The sequence below is a fragment of the Hemiscyllium ocellatum genome, chromosome 42 (genome assembly GCF_020745735.1).
Source record: "Hemiscyllium ocellatum isolate sHemOce1 chromosome 42, sHemOce1.pat.X.cur, whole genome shotgun sequence".
NCBI classification, from domain to species: domain Eukaryota; kingdom Metazoa; phylum Chordata; class Chondrichthyes; order Orectolobiformes; family Hemiscylliidae; genus Hemiscyllium; species Hemiscyllium ocellatum.
This window is the reverse complement of record NC_083442.1, coordinates 9,097,832-9,110,179: the sequence shown is the minus strand read 5'-3', so window position 1 is coordinate 9,110,179 and position 12,348 is coordinate 9,097,832. Positions and strand designations below refer to the sequence as shown.

Sequence of the window (12,348 nt, the reverse complement as noted above, 5' to 3'; positions counted from 1 at the left end):
AACTTCAATCTTCACACATACTGGGTGCATAAAATTTGTAGTGGTAGCATTAAGGATGAGCTCAGAGCCTATGTAGGATGGTTTCTGGATCGGGCTATTTGAGACTAGGCTATGCGTAATGAGACAGGATTAATTAATGGCCTCTAGGGCATCTTGGTAACAGTGATCATAACATTCAGTTTGAGGTTAAGAAATTTGGGTTTGAACTAGTGTTAATTTAAATGAACTAACTACAGAAGTGTAAAGGTAAGAGTTGACTGCAGTGGACTGGGAAAATAGGTTACAAGGTAAATAGTAGGTAAACAAATGAGTGGTAGACAAGCATTTGATAAAAGTTTAGAAATTAAAGGGAAAAATAAATTAAGAGTTAAACATAAGAACAAAAAAAAGTGCAAAATATAAAAACAGACAATGATATGGGAAGATATCTGGAGGAATGTAAGGAAAATTTCAGTATGTAACAAGAGCACAGGCTATGCAATTGAAGATCTTACACAGGGCTCAAATGGCACCAGAAAGTTTAAGAGAGGTGTGTCACATGAACGTCCCAAATGTAAAATTAATATAGGTACTCTCACACATTGTTATGGGTCATATTGCAAGATCCAAAGATATTGGAGTACTTTAGTAAGGGAGCTAAAGGACATTTTGGGGATTGAAATTGACATGGATCCAGTAATTCTTCTTTTGGGTCTGCCAAACTTGCCCTCTCTGAGGGAACATGGGAAGAGACAGTGTAATATCCTTGCCCATTGCGCAAGGAAGAATATTTTACTAAATTGGATGTCAGAAAAACCACCAGATCTTCTGGGGTGGCGTAAGCTGGTGATGGAGCATCTCCCCAAGATTACCTTACAAATATGGTGCACCACAACACGGAACCGTTTTATAGGACATGGAGGCCCTTTTTAAATTATATTGAAACTGACTTGTCGGCAATATTAGTCAGGACCATAGTATAGCCGTGGGAATCCTTATGGGCGTCCATGGGACCCCAGGGGAGGAGACTGGAAGGAAAAGAATATGGGTACTGTAGGGGGTACTCCCAGGGATGGGAGCGTCAGTGGAGGTGTGATGAGTAAGGCAGAATAAAGTAGTAAGACATTATCTAATTTAAGTAACTTAAATGAAATTTAAGCTAGTATTTATTCTATATGTTATTAAAGTATTTATTAAAATAAAACAGACAATGAAAGCTCGACAAGGAATTAAAAAGGATGAAAGTAGCCGTACAGGAATAACAGTGAGCAAGTATTAATGGAAATAAAGAAATAACAAGCAGGAGATTGTAGATCAGTTAATTCTACATTCTTCATGAGAAAAATGCTGGAATCCATAATTAAGGAAGTAATAGTAAGACAGTTAAAAAATCATAATCCATTCAAGACAAGTCAATACGATAGGTGAAAAGGAAACTAGGAGTGGCAAATTCATTAGAGATTTTGAAGAATGTAATAAGCAGGCAGAAACCAGGGAATTAGCAGATAGTAGTATTTGAATCTCCAGAAGACATTCAATAAATCATACAAAAGGTTAGAGAGTTGGGGTAATATATTACCACTGGTAGGGAATTAACAAGAATCAGGCAGTGGGGAATCAATACATAATTTGCAGATTGGCAAACCATATGTAGTGCAATGTCACAGGGATCAGCGCTTTTGACTACTTGCACTTTACATTAATGACTTCGATGAAGAGGCAAGGTGCATTGGAGCCAAATTTAGTGATAACATATAGATAGGTAGGTAAACAAATCGCGAGGACAATAAATTTTATTCTCCTCCAGAAAGAAATTGGTTGGTGGACAGAAGCTGAAAAATTGACCCCTGGCTGATCACAGGAACTTCTTTACTTTGACCATCCAATCCAGTTTTCCAACTTCCCTTGCCAAGGTCATGCTGGCCTCATTCTGTAGAACCCATCCCAATTGCCATTGTGAAATGGATGTAGTTTCAGCATTAGCTATCACACCAGTGTTACTGCTGGGACTGGGATCTACTGAAAATTTGATTTGACAGTGACTCTCAGAGCTCCTCCTCAGATGGGACAGAAAGTCTCACTTCAAGCCAAATAAGACCACATGGTGTGTTAAATAGCTATTTCGCAACCTGAAAAGGTGATAGGTCTCTCTCGGCATCTGGAGATAGTCAGGTGGGGTGTAGGATTGATGATAGGGATGCAATGGTGCAATGTCAGAAGCAGTTTAAAGAAGTTTCACTAAGTTGCTTCTAGGGATGTATTATGAGTACATCTTATTTGTGCCCACACTTATGAAAAACATGAAGTGATCTGATTGCAACTGACAGGATGCTAAGGAGCTAATTAAAGGATGTTCCCTTTTCTGATGGAAATCTAGAACTGGAGGCCCACTGATTGGAAAACAAAGGGTCTGTCATTTAAGACTGAGAGAAGGGAGAATTTCTTCTGTTAGAAAATAGTTAATCTTTGGAATTCTTTGAGCAGTGGAGAATATTTCCAAGGATGAGTTGGATATATAGTTATCTAAAAGGAGGCACAAACAGAGTACAATTTAAATGGAGAAAAGCTACAGAACGTTGCAATACCAAGGTACTTGGGGGTATTTGTACACAGAACACAGTGATCTAGCACACAGATGCAGCAGGTAATCTGGAAGACTAATGGAATGTTGGCTCTTATTTCAAAGGGGTTGGGGTATGAGTGAAGCGAAGTCTTACTGCAACAGTACAAAGTGTTAGTGAGATCACATCTGGAGTACTGAGAGCAATTTTGGCTCCTTATTTAAGGAAAGAGATCGTTCCATGGAGGCAGTCCAGAGAAGATTTACAAGGATGATCCCTGGTATGGTGGGTCTCTTATGTGAGTGAAGGCAAAACAGGTTGGGACTCTATTCATTCGAGTTAAGAAGAGTGAGACGTGATCTCGTTGAAAGAGATAGGATTGTTAAGGGGCTTGACAAGGTAAACGAGGGATGTTTCCCCTCATGGGAGAATCTAGGACCAGACAGCACAATTTCAGAATAAAGGTGCGCCAATTTAAAACCGAGACGAGACAGAATTTCTTCTCTCAAAGGGTTGAAAGTCTTTGGAACTTCTTGCCAGAGATAGCTGTGAGAGCATATATATTTATATTGAATTGTGTATATTTAATATTGAGTAAAAAATGAGGTCTGCAGATGCTGGAATTTGATCGATTCTTGATCAGGAAAGAAATCAAGGATTACAGGAAAAGGCAGGAAGTGGACTTGAGGAATGTCGGATCAGCCATGAAAGGCAGATCAAGCTCGAGGGGCTGGACAGTCTACTCCTGTCCTTAAGATTTTTAGACTCTTGATATGGAATACACGCATCGCAGAACAGGCTCAAGGGGCTGAATGGTCCATTCCTATTTTGTTTTTTATGTAGCTTTTCACATGGTACAAGGACTCCTTTGATAAACACATTTAAAAAATTCCACCTCTTTATATATCACACTCAAAAGATAGCTTCACTTTATTCAATTAAATGTAACAGATGGGCTGGACGAGATATAGCACTGTGTATTTTATATCTGAAATGTGTGTCTTGGGAGCCTTGTTTCATAAGCAAGTACAGTTCCCTCCCCCTTTAATACTTAAAAACTCAGCAAGGCCTGCTATATTACCATTCAACACAACTGTTTTTCTAAACAACTGATTGTAGGCTGCACTATACTGGACAACTGAGGCACAAGGTTAACTACATGGTCTTGCAGCACATCCTTATTATTGAAACTTGCTCAGTGTTCAATGGATGGAGATTTCAACGTTGACAAAAAACAGTAGATTTCTTAAAAAGTGACTAATAATGAGCACAAACCTGTATGTCATGATAGCAAAGGAAGTCTATTGCTCATGTTCCTCAAAGGTTATTTTGAAAAAGGAAAATTTGGCTACGTGGACTAAAAGCTTGCTAAAACTACAGATTTCCAATTTATAGCTTTATAATAATAGAAGCAGAGGTAGGCCATTTGGCCCATTGAGCCTGCTCAGCAATTCATTAAGATCGTGACTGATCTATCCATCATCACAGCTCCTCTTATCTGCATTATCCCCATAGCCCTACCATGCAAAAACCCATCCAACTGTATCTTGAATAAAAGCAAATTACTGTGGACGCTGGAATCTGAAACCAAAAGAGAAAATGCTGGAAAATTGCAGCAGGTCTGGCAGCATCTGTAAGGAGAGAAAAAGAGCTGACGTTTTGAGTCTAACTGACCCTTTATCAAAGCGAAGAAAAGGGAGAAATAGGGAGGTATTTATACTAGGCTGAGAGAAGGTGAGTCATGGCTCCAGAAGCAAAGGTAGCAATAAAGAGGTGACAATGACAGTGCATAGAGAGACTATAGGGAGATTAGGAGCTGTGAATGACCAAGGCTGAAGCCAGTGCTATGTGGCAAAATATGTGGGGGATGGGTGAAGCCGAGGTGAAATGGAAAACAGGGGAGAAGGGTACCAAAAGGGGAAGAGGAGAGGAAAAGGTGATGAGAGAGTGGGGAGCGAGAGAAAGTGAGACAGTCAAGAAATAAGAGGTACAGAACAGTGAAAAAAAATTTTTTAAAATAAATAAAATAAATGAAATAAAATTACAGAGCAGAATGAAAACAGAGGGGTCGAGATGGGATAATCATCTGAAGTTGTTGAATTCAATGTTGAGACCGGCAGGCTGTAATGTACAGATGGGATGCTGTTCCTCCAATTTGCATTGAGCTTCACGGGAACATTGCAGCAGGCCAAGGATAGCCATGTGGGCATGGGAGCAGGATTGTGTGTTGAAATGGCAAGCCATGGGAGCATAGAACATAGAACAATACAGCACAGAACAGGCCCTTTGGCCCACGATGTTGTGCCAAACATTTGTCCTAGCTTAAGCACCATCCATGTACCTATCCTTAAAGGTCACCAATGATTCTGACTCTGCAACTCCCACAGGCAGCGCATTCCATGCCCCCACCTCTCTCTGGGTAAAGAACCTACCCTTGACATCCCCCCTGTACCTTCCACCCTTCACCTTAAATTTATATCCCCTTGTAACACTCTGTTGTACCTGGGGAAAAAGTCTCTGACTGTCTACTCTATCTATTCCTCTGATCATCTTATAAACCTCTATCAAGTCACCCCCCATCCTTCGCCGTTCCAATGAGAAAAGGCCTAGCACTCTCAACCTATCCTCGTATGACTTATTCTCCATTCCAGGCAACATCCTGGTAAATCTCCTCTGCACCCTCTCCAAAGCTTCCACATCTTTCCTAATGTGAGGCGACCAGAACTGCACACAGCACTCCAAATGTGACCTTACTAAGGTCCTGTACAGCTGCAACATCACCTCACGACTTGTGAATTCAATCCCTCTGCTAATAAACGCTAATATACCATAGGCCTTCTTACAAGCTCTATCCAGCTGAGTGGCAACTTTCAAAGAGCTATGAACATAGACCCCAAGATCCCTCTGCTTCTCCACCTTACTAAGAACCCTGTATTCCGCATTCTTTTTTGTCCTTCCAAAATGGACAACCTCATACTTGGCAGTGTTGAACTCCATCTGCCACTCCTCAGCCCAGCTCTGCATCGTATCTAAGTCCCTTTGCAGCCAACAACAGCCCTCCGCACTATTCACAACTCCACCAATCTTTGTATCGTCTGCAAATTTACTGACCCACCCTTCGACTCCCCCTTCCAAGTCATTAACAAAAATTACAAACAGCAGAGGACCCAGAACTGATCCCTGCGGAATTCCACTTGTAATTGGGCTCCAGGCTGAATATTTACCATCTACCACCATTCTCTAACTTCAACCTGTCAGCCAGTTCTCTATCCAACTGACCAAATTTCCCACTATCCCATGCCTCCTGACGTTTCGCATCAGCCTACCATAGGGAACCTTATCAAATGCCTTACTAAAATCCATATACACTACATCCACTGCTCTACCTTCATCCACTTGCTTGGTCACCTCCTCAAGGAATTCAATATGACGTGTAAGGCAAGACCTACCTCTCACAAATCCGTGCTGACTGTCCCTAATCAAGCAGTGCCCTTCCAGATACTCATAAATCCTATCCCTCAGGACCCTCTCCATTACTTTGCCTACCACCGAAGTAAGACTAACTGGCCTGTAATTCCCAGGGTTATCCCTATTCTCTTTTTCTGAACGGGGCACAACATTCGCCACTCTCCAGTCCCCTGGTATCACCCCCGTTGACAGTGAAGACGAAAAGATCATTGCCAACGGCTATGCAATTTCCTCTCTTGCTTCCCACATAATCCTAGGATATTTCCCGTCAGGCCCGGGGGACTTGTCTATCCTCAAGTTTTTCAAAATGCCCAACACATCTTCCTTCCTAACAAGTATCTCCTCTAGCTTGCCAGTTCGTTTCATACTCTCCTCTTCAACAGTACAGTCCCTCTCATTTGTAAATACTGAAGAAAAGGGAAGGTCCGCGACCTGATGTACGCAATCTTAAGTGATTGTCATTTAAGAACTTACCTCAACGCCAATGGTCTTTTTGCAGCAGAGAGCGGCGGGAGCTGGGCGGAAGTGAAGTCGGAGCGCAGAGCCGGTTGGGAAGGTAAGTGATTGTTATTTGAGTGGGTGTGTTCTAGACCCCAGGTCCTACAAAGTAGGGCCTCCTCTAACCTAACTTTAAAGTCCACAGACTTGCCCCAAAAAGAGAGTCCAGGGAAGTTTCTGTTGAAAGAGGAACTTCTTTAGCTCAGGAGTCTTCGACAAGGAGGTTGAGTGAAGTGATTACACCACAGTTGAAGAGGGTGAAGACATGACTGCCCAGCTGGTTCAGTGTGCTACGTGCATGATGTGGGAAGTCAACAACTCTGGTGTATCTGGCTTGTATATCTGTGGAAAGTGTGTGCATGTTCAGCTGCTGACAGAGCATATCGCAGCACTGAAGAAAGAACTCGAGAACCTTAGGCTCATCTGAGAGAACGAGATCTTTCTGGACAGGACCTTCAGCGAGGTTATTACACCGACCATACCAGAAGAGAGATGATGATGAGGAAGGCAGAGAGGAAACAGGTGCAAGAGACCGCGGGGGAAGTACCTGTCATGAATAAGTTGAATCTTTTGGAAACAGTAGAGACAAATGACACTGCCAGTCCGCAAGGTGGTCAGATCTGTCAATCAAAGGTTGGCGTGGAGGCAGAGACAAGGAGTCAGACATCGCACAGAGCCGTGGTGATAGGGGAGTCCATAGTGAGAGGAACTGAACGGGGTTTCTGTGGCAACAGGCGGGATTTAAGGATGGTGTGTTGCCTTCCTGGTGCCAGGATTAAGGACATCGCAGGCAGAGTGCAGGAAATCCTCAAGGGCGAAGGTGAAGAGCCAGACGTGGTGGTAATTGCTGGCACAAATGATGTCGGGAAGAAGAGGAGGAACATACTACAGCAGGACTTCGGAGAACTAGGAAGAAAGCTGAAAAGCAGGATGTCCAGAGTGTTTATCTCCGGTTTGCTTCCAGTTCCTCGGGTTGGAGAGGCCAGGAACAGGGAGATAATGGACTTGAATGTGTGGCTGGGGAACTGGTGCAGGAAGCAAGGATTTAAATTCTTGGATCACTGGGGTATGTTTTGTGGTAAGCATAAATTATACAAAAGAGACGGTTTGTACCTTCATTCTGGCAGGCAGGTTTGCTACTGCAACACAGATGTGTTTAAGCGGGGGAACAAAGTGGAAGTTTAAGAAGGAAATTGAAGGGAAAGTTAGAACAAGGGAAGTCAAGAAAGACAACGGTATCAATGAAGCAGAAAACTCAAAAAGGGATCATGCCATAAGGTTGAGTGAAATAGGAGTTGATAGGAAGGATGAGGGCAGTAACAAATTAAAAATACTATATATGAATGCACGAAGTATTAGAAATAAGATGGGTGAGCTTGAGGTTCTTTTGGAAATTGGCAGCTACAATATTGTGGGGATAACTGAGACATGGCTTCAAATGGACAGGGCCTGGGAACTGAATATTCAAGGCTATACGTGCTATCGTAAGGACACACTGATGGGCAGAGGGGGTGGGGTAGCCCTGTTGGTAAAGGATGATATTCAGTCCCTTGCGCAGGGGGACCTAGAATCAGGGGATGTAGAGTCAGTATGGATAGAGCTCAGAAATTCTAAGGGTAGAATTTACCTCTAAGGTGGGAGTTATCTACAGGCCCCCAAACAATAGTATGGATGTAGGGTGTAAGTTGATAAAGGAGCTGAAATTGGCCTGTCGCAAAGATATTACTACAATTGTTATGGGGATTTCAACATGCAGGTAGACTGGGAGAATCAGGATGGTATTGGACCTCAAGAAAGAGACTTTGTGGAGTGCCTCTGAGATGGATTCTTAGAACAGCTGGTGCTGGAGCCTACCAGAGAGAAGGCAATTCTAGATCTGGTATTGTGCAATGAAGCAGAATTGATCAGGGACCTCGAAGTGAAGGAGCCATTAGGAGGTAGAGACCATAATGCAATCAGCTTCAATCTGCAATTTGAAAGGGAGACGGTACAATCGATAGTGACAATATTTCAGTTGAATAAAGGGAACTATGGAGCTATGAGGGAGGAGCTGGCCAAAGTTCAATGGTGCAATACCTTAGCAGGGATGACAGTGGAGGATCAATGGCAGATATATCTGGGTATAATGCAGGATCAGTTCATTCCAAAAAGGAAGAAAGATCCCATGAGGAGGCAGGGGTAGCCGTAGCTGACGAGGAAAGTTAAGAAACATATAAAGTCAAAAGAGAAAAAGTATAACATAGCAAAGATGAGTGGGAAAACGGAGGACTGGGAAGCTTTTAAAGAACAACAGAAGGAAATACGCAGAGAAAAAATGAGGTACGAAGGTAAACTGGCCCAAAATATAAAGGAGGATTTTTTTACGTATGTGCAAGGGAAAAAAATGGTTAAGACTAAAATTGGGCCCTTGAAGACAGAAACAGGGGAATATATTACGGGGAACAAAGAAATGGCAGAAGAGTTGAATTGGTACTTCAGACCTGTGTTCACTGGGGAAGACACAAGCAATCTTCCAGAGGTAAAATTGGCTGAAGAATCTGAACTGAAGGGAATTTATATTTGCCAGGAATTGGTGTTGGAGAGACTGTTAAGTCTGAAGGCTGATAAGTCCCCGGGGACTGATGGTCTACATCCCAGGGTACTGAATGAGGTGGCTCTAGAAATCGTGGATGCGTTGGTGATTATTTTCCAGAATTCGATAGATTCAGGATCAGTTCCTGCGGATTGGAGGGTGGCTAACGTTGTACCACTTTTTAAGAAAGGAGCGAGAGAGAAAGCAGGAAATTATAAACCAGTTAGTCTGATTACAGTGGTGGGAAAGATGCTGGAGTCAATTATAAAGGATGAAACTACGATACATCTGGATAGCAGTAACAGGATGGGTCAGAGTCAGCATGGATTTATGGAGGGGAAATCATGCTTGACTAATCTTCTGGAATTTTTTGAGGATGTAATTCTGAAGATGGACAAGGGAGATCCAGTGGATGTAGTGTACCTGGACTTTCAGAAAGCCTTTGATAAAGTCACACATAGGATGTTAGTGAGCAAAATTAGGGCGCATGGTATTGGGGGCAAATTATTGACTTGGATTGAAAATTGGTTGACTGACAGGAAACAAAGAGTAGTAATAAACGACTCCCTTTCAGAATGGCAGGTGGTGACCAGTAGGGTACTGCAGGGATCAGTGCTGGGCCGGCAGCTTTTTACAATATATGTTAATGATATAGAAGATGGTATTAATAGTAACATTAGCAAATTTGCTGATCATACAAAACTGGGTGGCAGGGTGAAATATGAGAAGGATGTTAGGAGATTACAGGGTGACCTGGACAGGTTAGATGAGTGTACAGGTGCATGGCAGATACAGTTTAATGTGGATAAATGTATGGTTATCCACTTTGGTGGCAAGAACAGGAAGGCAGAATACAACCTAAATGGAGTCAAGTTAGGTAAAGAGGCAGTACAAAGAGATCTTGAAGAGTCAATGAAGGCAAGCATGCAGGTACAGCAGGTAGTGAAGAAAGCTAATAGCATGTTGGCCTTCATAACAAGAGGGATTAAGCATAGAAGCAAAGAGGTTCTTCTGCAGTTGTGCAGGGCCCTGGTGAGACCGCACCTGGAATATTGTGTGCAGTTCTGGTCTCCAAATTTGAGGAAAGACATTCTGGCTATTGAGGGAGTGCAGCGTAGGTTCACGAGGTCAATTCCTGGAATGGCGGGACTATCTTATGCTGCAAGATTGGAGCAACTGGGCTTGTATACCCTTGATTTTGGAAGACTGAGAGGGGATCTGATTAAGACATATAAAATTATTAAATGATTGGACACTCTGGAGGCAGGAAACATGTTTCCGCTGATGGGTGAGTCCTGAACCAGAGGACACAGCTTAAAAATAAGGGGTAGGCTATTTAGGCCAGAGATGAGGAGAAACCTCTTCAGCCAGAGAGTGGTGGTTGTGTGGAATGCTCTGCCCTAGAAGGCAGTGGAGGCCCAGTCTCTGGATTCGTTTAAGAAAGAGTTGGACAGAGCTCTCAAGGATAGTGGAATCAAGGGTTATAGAGATAAGGCAGGAACAGGATACTGATTGAGGATGATCATCCATGATCATAATGAATGGTGGTGCAGGCTCGAAGGGCAGAATGGCCTATTCGTGCACCTATTGTCTATTGTCTCTTTTTCTCTCCTTACAGATGCTGCCAGACCTGCTGTGATTTTCCAGCATTTTCTCTTTTGTGTCTTGAATAAATTTAACAAAGCTGACTTTACTGCATTCCTGGGCCAGAGAATTCCATAGATTCACTACTCTCTGGAAAAAACAGTTCCTCTTCATCTCTGTCGTAAAGCTATATCCCCTAATCTTGACACTATGTCACCGAGTCCTAGTCTCATCCACCAGCAGAAACAACTTGCCTGCCATTATCTTTCATAATTTTATACATTTCTCTAAGATTCCCTCTCATTTGTCTAAATTCCAGCAAGCACACTCCCAGGCAAGCGCAACCTCTCCTCACAGGGTAGTCCTCTCATCTCCAGAATCAACCTGGTGACCCTCCTCTGCACTGCCTCCAAAGCCAGGATATCATTCCTCAAGTAAGGAGACCAGAACTGTGCACAATACTCCAGGTGCAACTTCACCAACAGAACCTCCCTGCTCTTAAAGTCAAACCATCTAGCAATGAAGGCCAATATTCCTTTTGCCTTCCTGATTACCTATTGCACCTGCAAATCAACTTTTAGCGATTCATGTATGAGTGTTCCAAAGTCTTTCTGCACAACAGCAGAATAATACTCTGACCTGCTATTTTACTTCCAAAGTGGATAATCTCATATTTACCAACATTGTACTCCATCTGCCAGACCCTTGCCCATTCATTTAATCAATCTAAATCTCTCCGCAGACCCTCCATATCCTTTGCACAGTTCGCCTTTCCACTAAATTTAGTATCATCAGCAAACTTGGATATGTTACAAATCATTTATATCTATCATGAACAGTTGCAAGCATAACACCGACCCCTGTGGCACTCCGCTCACCAACCAGATCTGATCTCCAACCAGATCTGATCTCCAACCAGAGAACTGCCCATTTATCACAACTCTCTGCTTTCTACTGGTTAACCAGTCCTCTATCCATGCTAGTGGATTCCCCATAACTCCATGCATTCTTATCTTATGAATAAGTTTTTTATGCAGCACCTTATCGAACACCTTCTGGAAATCCAAGTATACAATATTCACCTGCTCCCCTCCATCCACCACGCTTGTTACATCGACCTTCACTTCCTGAATCCATGCTGCACCTGCCTGATGGAACCCTTTCCATCTAGATATCTCACTATTTCTTCTTTAATGATAGCATTTTTCTGACTATAGGTATTAAACTAACTGACCTATAGTTACCTGCCTTTTACCTGTACCCTTTTTTAAAAACAGCAGTATGGCATTCACTGTTTTCCAGTCCGTCAGGACTTGCCCGGAGACCAGTGAATTTTGGTAAATTACCATTAACACACCTATCATAACTTCCATCATTTCTTTCAGAACCCTCGTATACATTCCATCAGGACCAGGTATCTTATCTACCTTTAGATCAAGTTTTCTCAACACTACACCTTTAGTGATAAAAATTGAATTGAAGTCCTCACCTCCCATGCATCCTTAACATAATTCTTTCGCATGTTAGACACATTTTCCATTGTGAAGACTGAAACAAAATAGTTATTCAAGGCCTCGGCTGTTTCAGGATTCCCTTTTCTCATCTTGCAATTTACTTTGACCACCCTTTTCCGTTATATATATTTATAAAAACTTTCCTGTTTTTATATTCGGTGCTCGTTTGCAT

At 42.5% G+C, this 12,348-nt stretch overlaps 1 protein-coding gene across 2 annotated transcripts in view; it reads right to left on the bottom strand.

The window, feature by feature from the left end:
• usp3 (ubiquitin specific peptidase 3) overlaps positions 1-12,348 on the bottom strand; it is a 215,072-nt gene that overhangs the window by 23,709 nt on the left and 179,015 nt on the right. The gene's annotated exons all lie outside the window — the stretch shown is intronic.